Consider the following 8,737-nt stretch of genomic DNA (forward strand, 5'->3'; position numbering starts at 1 on the left):
ACTACCCCACCATGTGAAATTGTGAAAATGACATATATATATATATACACACACGAAGAAATTAAAAAGGTTTGCATTACGGATTTTATTATACTAATTTAATCCATATTGTATTCATTAATACTCTCTGATTTTATTTTACTAATTTTATTTTGCTTTCGATGTATGACGACGATTGATCATCATTTACAATTTGTTCAATTATAACAAATGTTTGATGTTCGTTCACACCCTATCTCGTTGCATCTCCTGCTTAATTTCCTCCAATTATGGTCTCAAAAAGTTATGTAAAGAATGCAAGATGTCAGCAATTCGTGTTACTCTCTAGCCGATTAATAATTGAAAAGATAGCTCAATTTTGATTTTTAGAAGAAATGACAATCAGTCACAGAACAAAATGTATATATACTGAAAATTCATTAAAAAAATACTCTACTAATAAGACCTGAAAGCCAACGTTAGAAAGATAAGAATATGTTACTGGCAGATGTGCACTAATACTTGTTATGTATTTTATACTTAAACATCATTACTACTTATTTGAGTTTCTCTATTTCTTGTAATCTGGACATTCAACTTTCAATAATATCAAAACCCTAAGAGCCTTTCCTGATCATTTGTCAATTCATTTACGTTTCTTGTTTGATGTTTAAGCTCTTATGCCAACAAAGTTCAAGGTTTGTAAAAAAAGGAAACATAATCATCCTTGCGTAATAAATAAGAAGGAAACATAGTCCTCTCAATTGCGCAAAGCTAAAAGGAGATAAGTTTGAAAGAGAGATTGGGAAATAATTTTGAATTCCAATAAAAGTCACATCCCATTAAACATCCGTCGATTATTCTAGCAAACCACCAAATAATTTAGAGCTCAACTTGCATAATGTTCACCTATTCTAGCAAACCACCCAATACTTTAGAGCTCAACTTGCATTATGTCACCTCAATTGGACCTTAAATCGACAATAAATCTCACGAGTCAAAATCAGTATCCGAGTAAACTTGTACAATAAATCTCACGAGCCAAGCTGAATATTAGTATATTTATTTTACTATTTTAGTACATTTTCCCAATCTTCTAGTCTCTTGAGAGTTAAGAGATTTTGAATAAAACTTTCTCCTGGCGGTCAAATAAAAAATTGTTTCCAGTAGTCTTAAGAGTTTGTAATTGTATTTATGAGTTGAGATATTTATCGTGAATCGCGCAGTTCAGATAAAAAAGGATATTTTATTTTTGTTTCCTTATGATCATATAACCATCGGAGCCAGTCATTTAAATTTATGGTCAATAACCTTATCCAGTTATCTAAAGTCAGAACTGCAGAAATTCACACTTTTGATCAAAATTGTCTGCTGGAGCATCACGACTATATATATGTGTGTGTATTAGATTGTAATAATCATATAATATAACCATGCCTGATTTCCAAGCAGGCTACTTCAGTACCCTCTTTCTTATATGCCTGATCTCGTCTATTTTGGTCTCGAATTTATCCAAATCTTTTCGTTTTAAATCTCATCTTCCTCCAACCCCCTATTGCCTTCCTGTTATTGGGCATCTACACCTCCTTACTCCAATCATTCATCAAGCTTTACACAAGCTTTCTATCAAACAAGGTCCATTGTTTCGACTCTTTCTAGGCTCCACGCCTTTTGTTGTTGTAACTTCACCAGAAATAGCCAAAGAAATCTTAAAAACACATGATTATGCTTTTTTAGATCGGTACCGTAACTCAGTCGTGAATTACTTTGCATATGGTGGCAAAGGCTTTATCTTTGCTCCTTACGGAGATTACTGGAAGTTCTTGAAGAAGATCACCAAGTCGGAACTCCTCAACGCTAAAACACTGGATTATCTCCTCCCAGCGAGGCGTGACGAAATTAACCATTTTATAACATGTTTATCACAAAAAGCCAAAGATGGGAAGTGTGTTGAACTTGAGGGAGAGCTTATGAAGTTGACAAGCAATGTCATATCAAGATTGTTTATGAGTAAGAGGTGTTCGGAGAAAGATGGTGAGTCAGAGGACACAACCAAGATGGTTCAAGAGACAGCAGAGATTACTGTTGGATCAGAGACCGATTGAGGTAGGGTTTTAAGATTGTATCAGTGATTAGAAGGCTTGAGATGTAAAAAGATAAGAATGTTATTGTGATAGAGATAATGAAAGAGATAAAAACTGCATACTTTTATTGAGATACCAAATGGGCTTTTATAGCCAACACTTACAACGTTCAAGAAGGAATACTTCAACAATTAATAATAACGTAAACTACCAACTGAATGCTATAAACTTGGTCCAAGGTATGACCTGGTTTAAGCTTATTTAACACATGCATAATAATTTAAATAATAACTAGATTTGAATTATAAACTAACACCCTTGCTTAATTCAAATCTTGACAATTCCCATCCTTGCTCTCAAATACTCAAATTGTTCCGTGCCCAGCTGTTTAGTCAATCCGTCTGCAACTTGATCTTCCTTGTAACACGACTTGATGCTTACTTCCTTTGCTTCAACCAAACTCCTTATGTAATGATATTTGATATCTATGTGCTTACTCCTACTATGCATGGCTGAATTTTTTGTTAGAAACACGGCTGACATATTATCACAATATATGTCAGTTGCTTCCTTTTGTTTGTGATCCAAATCAGCCAATAACTTCCGTAACCACATTGCTTGACAGGCTGCTTCGTTAGCTGAGACATATTCTGCTTCCGTTGAAGATAAAGCCACAACGCGCTGCTTCTTTGAACTCCAAGTCACCACACTTGAACCAACAGTAAACACATTAGCTGAAATACTCTTTCGATCATCAAATGATCCGGCCCAATCACTGTCGGTATACCCTTCTAACTTCACTTCCTTTCCATTTTCATACCAAAGCCCATACTCATAGGTACCAGCTATATACCTTAAAATTCTCTTTGCTACCCCATAGTGATACTCAGTAGGACTTTGCATGTGCCTTGAAATTAACCCAACAGCAAATGTAATATCTGGTCTAGTGTGGGTCAGGTACAGCAGCCCACCGACCATGCTTCTGAACTTGAACGCATCACAACTAATGTTTCCATCCACTTCATTCTGCAACTTTTCACCAACCTTCATGGGAGTAGAAACCGACTTGCATTTCCACATTCCAAATCTTTTTACCAGATCAGTAGCATACTTTTTCTGTGACACAAAAATACCATTGTGCCCCTGCTGAATTTCTAACCCGAGAAAATAATGCAAGTCCCCAAGATCAGACATATCAAACTCTTTAATCATTTTTCTTTTAAACTCATCAAGTAACTCATTAGATGAACTAGTGTAAATTATGTCATCAACATACAAACAAACAATAATAAGTTCATCTGTTACCTTTCTCACGTACACGGTAGGCTCACTAGTGGTTCGTTGGTACCCGTGCTTCTGTAAATATGAGTCAATCCGCTCATACCAAGCCCTTGGAGCTTGTTTAAGCCCGTACAAAGCCTTATGCAGCTTATAAACCTTCTCTTCTTCTCCTTTTCTTTCAAAGCCTGGAGGTTGCATGACAAAAACTTCTTCTTGCAAGGGTCCATTTAAGAAGGCAGATTTCACATCAAATTGTGAAATCTTCCAACCCTTCTGAGCTGCAAGAGAAAGAATGACCCGGATGGTTTCGAATCTAGCAATCGGAGAGAAGGTCTCTTCATAATCTACCCCATACTCTTGTGCATATCCGTTGGCAACAATTCTGGCTTTATATTTCTGTATTTCCCATCCACACTTACTTTTACTTTGTATACCCATTTCAAACCGATCGCTTTCTTTTCCTTGGGCAAATCCACCAAGGTCCAAGTGTGATGATCTTTCAATGCTTGCAATTCACTTTCCATCGCCTTAACCCATTCCTCATGTCCCACCGCCTCCTTGAATGAGACGGGTTCCATCAAGGAAAGAGCAAATTGACAAGCATCGAAATCTGGTGGATCAATAGGATGGGTATTATCGTATAAATCTTGTATTGACCATACCTTAGGAGTTCGGCTCGCTGATTCTTCATAACCTTTAATAATCTGAGGCACTGGAGTGCTTGATCCTTGTGGATCATCATTAACTTCACGGGTTTGAACCACATTAGCACCTTCATTCACGTTTGCAACTGGTTCTGGGATAAGTACTAAATCGGCAGGTAAACCATACTTTTCATCAGCCTTGTTACTCCATCTTGCTTCTTCATCAAACACAACATCCCTGCTGGTGATCACCTTCCTTTTAACTGGATCATAAAGTCGATAGGCTTTAGAAGATGTTAAGTATCCAATGAACACACACTTACTTGCTTTGGGATCCAACTTCTTTCTTTGTTGCTTTGGTGTTAATCCATACGCCAAACTGCCAAAAACCTTCAAGTGATGAACTGCCGGTTTTTGTTTGTATTAAATCTGGTACGGTGTGGCTCCACTAACGACCTTAGTGGGAGACCGATTTAGAAGATAAACCGCCGTCGCAACAGCTTCACCCCAGAAACAAGGACTTAACTGTTTTTCATGAACCATGCTCAAGGCCATCTCCATTACCGTTCTGTTCTTACGTTCCGAGACCCCGTTTTGCTCGGGTGTATATCGAACCATTTTGCTCGTTCTCGACAGAAGCCTGTAAATTCTCGAGAAGTATATTCGCCACCATTATCACTCCTTAGAGTAATGACCTTCATTCCTGTTTCATTTTCAACTTGAGCCTTCCAAACTTTAAACTTCTCGAAGACTTCATCTTTAGTTTGAAGGAAGTATACCCATGTCATACGACTAAAGTCATTTGTGAACAACACAAAGTAAATACTACCTCCTAGTGACTTGGTTGGCATGGGTCCGCATACATCAGAGTGCACGTATTCTAAGACCTTTGATGACCGCCACGCTTGATCTGGAAACGGCTTCCAAGTTTGCTTTCCCAAACTACACCCTTGACATACTGACCACGCCCCTACTTTTGGTAACCCATGGACCAGTTCTTTATCACTTAAGATTTTCAACCCTTTTTCATGTAAGTGGCCATACCGTAAATGCCACAACATTGATTCGTTGCTTACCGCAGCCAACACCGTTTCTTGGTCTTTCACTTTTAAAGGAAACGTGTTGTTCTTTGACATGGGAATTTTACACACAATCTCCCCTGACTTTTTATGCGTCATCACACAAGCATTATCATCAAATAATAGGGAGTATCTGTTGGTTATTTTAGTGTTATTGGATTAACTTGTCGATCGAGGAAATAACGTTAGAGATTAAACGAGTTAGGTGACGCGGGAGTGCGGGCTTGTTTAACAATAATGTTATTTGGGTTTTGTTATTTGGTTTTATACTTGGGCTTAAGTATAATGATATATGGGCTTCTAATTAAATATTTGGGCTTATGTGGGATAAGAGATATGGAAATCATATTTATATACGATGGTTTTATTATCTGGCATTCCTAACTTGATCGTATATACAGAACAGAGAGACGGTTACTTCTCTGTGGTTCTTCATCATCACATAGAATCATTAAAATTCAATTCCAACTACAGAAAATCTTTGTCTTATCCGATAAATCATTGCGTGTAACCCGCAAATAGGTTTATCTGAAAGTGATTCACGATTCAGAGATTAATCCTGGCAATTGTTCAAGAAACCAAGATTGAAATCAATGTTACAGGTTTGCATCAACGATCGAATTCATCCTCCAGGTACGCAATATACAACAGTATCCAGACCTCATTAACTGACCGACACTTAGGAGGTTATATCCTAACTCGAGTGAGTATTGAACATCATTAGTACCTTATATTTCCCCTTTTGAACTTCAATCTTGATCGGCCCTTTTCCTTCTACCCGAATAGCTTCTCCATTTCCCATTCGAACATTCAGTCTAGTGTTGTCCAGACTTTTGAATTTTGTATGTTGACCCGTCATGTGATTGGAACACCCACTATCCATGAACCAGATTTCACCATCCTTGCCTTTCTTTTCCACTGGTTCCACATCATTGCCTTGAATTGCCATATATAGATGCCCTTCCTCTTCTTCTAGTTCATGTTCATCACCCACTGCAGCTTGGGCTTGTGGTTCACTCCAACAATCGGCTCGGACGTGGCCATATTTCTTGCAATTATGGCATTGTATTGTGGACCTACCACGACCTCTTCCATGTCGATACCCACAACCTCGATAGAAACCCCGTCCTCTCCCACGATACACGCCTGAGTTCTCATCTTCTCTGGCTTGAAGTGCTTGTTCTTCTTCTATTGGTTCAACCTTTCTATTGACACGAGGTTCATGGGCTTGAAGAGAACCCATCAACTGATCGAATGTCAATCTAGAGAGGTCCTTTGATTCTTCTATAGCTGTCACCACATGATCCCATCGAGGTGGTAAGCTTCTTAACACCTTTTCCACAACCAATTGATCCGAAACCTCCTCTCCATAAGCTCTCTTTTGGTTCACGTTCTTCATAACTTTTGACAAAAAATCAGCTACACTCTCCCCTTCCTTCATCTGAAGTGTTTCAAACTCCCTTCGTAGGTTTTGCAATTTCACTGTTCTCACTTTGGACCCTCCTTGATATTCAGTCATCAAGAGAGTCCATGCTTGTTTAGCCGTTGAGGCTGCAGCAATTCTTGAGAACACATCATCGTGTACAGCTTGCTGAATTATTGAAAGGGCTCTAGCATCTTTCTTCCTATTCTCCTTTAATCGTGGCTAATCGTTATCTTTCTCATTATACCCATTATGGACGGTATCCCACAAGTCATGTGAGATTAGAATAGTTTTCATTCTAATGTTCCAAAATTCATACCCCTCACCCTTAAAGATAGGCAACGGGGCTGATGGAACAGTTGCAGCGGCCGAAGTGCTTCCCATATGGAGTGACTGAGATCAAATACCAGCAAGAGTCTTGAATCAGATCAGATGGTGTGGCTCTGATACCACTTTGTTGGATCAGAGACCGATTAGAGGTAGGGTTTTAAGATTGTATCAGTGATTAGAAGGCTTGAGATGTAAAAAGATAAGAATGTTATTATGATAGAGATAATGAAAGAGATAAAAACTGCATACTTTTATTGAGATACCAAATGGGCTTTTATAGCCAACACTTACAACGTTCAAGAAGGAATACTTCAACAATTAATAATAACGTAAACTACCAACTGAATGCTATAAACTTGGTCCAAGGTATGACCTGGTTTAAGCTTATTTAACACATGCATAATAATTTAAATAATAACTTGATTTGAATTATAAACTAACAATTACTGGTAAATTTAACCTTTCAGATCATATATGGTTCTGTAAGAATCTAGACTTGCAAGGATTTGGAAAACTTTCCAAGGATGTTCATAGAAGATTTGATGCATTACTGGAAAGGATCCTGAGGGAGCGTGAAGAGTTAAGAAAACAGAAGACAGGAGAAGCGAAGGACTTGCTCAAGATTTTACTTGATATATCAGAAGATGATAGCATGGAGGTCAAGTTAACCCGGGAGAACATTAAAGCCTTCATTAAGGATATATTTGCTTCTGGAACCGACACTTCAGCGATCACCGTAGAATGGGCACTAGTGGAACTCATCAACCATCCAAACATAATGAAAAAAGTAGTAGAAGAAATTGACTAAGTCGTTGGAAAAAATAGGCTTATAGAAGAATCAGACATACCAAACCTTCCATACCTCCAAGCAATCGTTAAGGAATCACTAAGGTTGCACCCTACAGCTCCATTGATTGTAAGAATATCAACACAAGGTTCCATTGTGGGAGGATATCATATTCCAGCAAACACTGCCACTTTGGTCAGCGTGTGGAGCCTTGGCCGAGACCCCAAGCACTGGGAAAGCCCACTTGAATTCAGGCCAGAAAGATTTGAAGGAACACAGTTGGATGTGAGAGGACAGCATTTTCAATTATTACCATTCGGGACTGGGAGAAGGATGTGTCCTGGGACTTCATTAGGATTGTTGATGGTACATGTAACCCTTGGTGCAATGATTCAGTGCTTCAAGTGGAACACTGGGAAAAATGGTAATCTTGCTAGCGTTGATATGGAAGAGGGTGCTGGGATTACGCTTCCTAGAGCTAATCCTTTGGTTTGTGTTCCGGTTGCTCGACTTGATCCCATCCCATTGACTGTTTAATATGTCACGCAGAGTTTTATTCATGTCAAGATATGTGACCTCTGTTTTGGAGTTTCGGCCACAATAAATTTTATCCAGAAAAGTGAGAAATTTTACTTCTTCCCATTATGTGGAATGATGCTATTAATTTTAGGTAAATGTTTAATTATTTCCTCTATACTAGAATAGATATTATTGTATAATCTAAATAGTTTGAGTATTCTGATATATGTCTTTTCCTATTGTAAAACTGTTGAACTTGGAATTAGTGGGTATCTAGAACAACGCAACACACGCGCACCGACTCACGGTTTGCTCGAAGAGCTTTTCTTATTAATCGACTTACGATAAAGAAAACTAGATACATAATAAACTAAAACAAACTAATGAGTTTATATAGACCCATACATAGCAATCCTAATCAAACTCAACCAGGACCTTAAATTCAAATAAACTAAATAAAAACACTTAAAGGTAAACTCAAACACTATTAAAAGATAAACCAAATCTTTTAATTATTATCTTTTTATTTGAATCTTGATCTCCTCCAACCGCCCCTACGAGATCGAATCGTACCACCCTTATACACCAAGCAAATATTGTTTTACTTTTAA

At 38.0% G+C, this 8,737-nt stretch overlaps 1 pseudogene; it reads left to right on the top strand.

Annotated features, from left to right (window-relative positions):
• The first annotated feature begins 1,371 nt into the window (after positions 1-1,371).
• On the top strand, positions 1,372-8,345 carry LOC143579491 (cytochrome P450 93A3-like; annotated as a pseudogene).
• Positions 8,346-8,737: the final 392 nt, after the last annotated feature.

Source organism: Bidens hawaiensis, unplaced genomic scaffold, assembly GCF_021521415.1.
Source record: "Bidens hawaiensis isolate Kalapana, Puna unplaced genomic scaffold, B.hawaiensis_p1.1 tig00029860_1, whole genome shotgun sequence".
NCBI lineage: Eukaryota > Viridiplantae > Streptophyta > Magnoliopsida > Asterales > Asteraceae > Bidens > Bidens hawaiensis.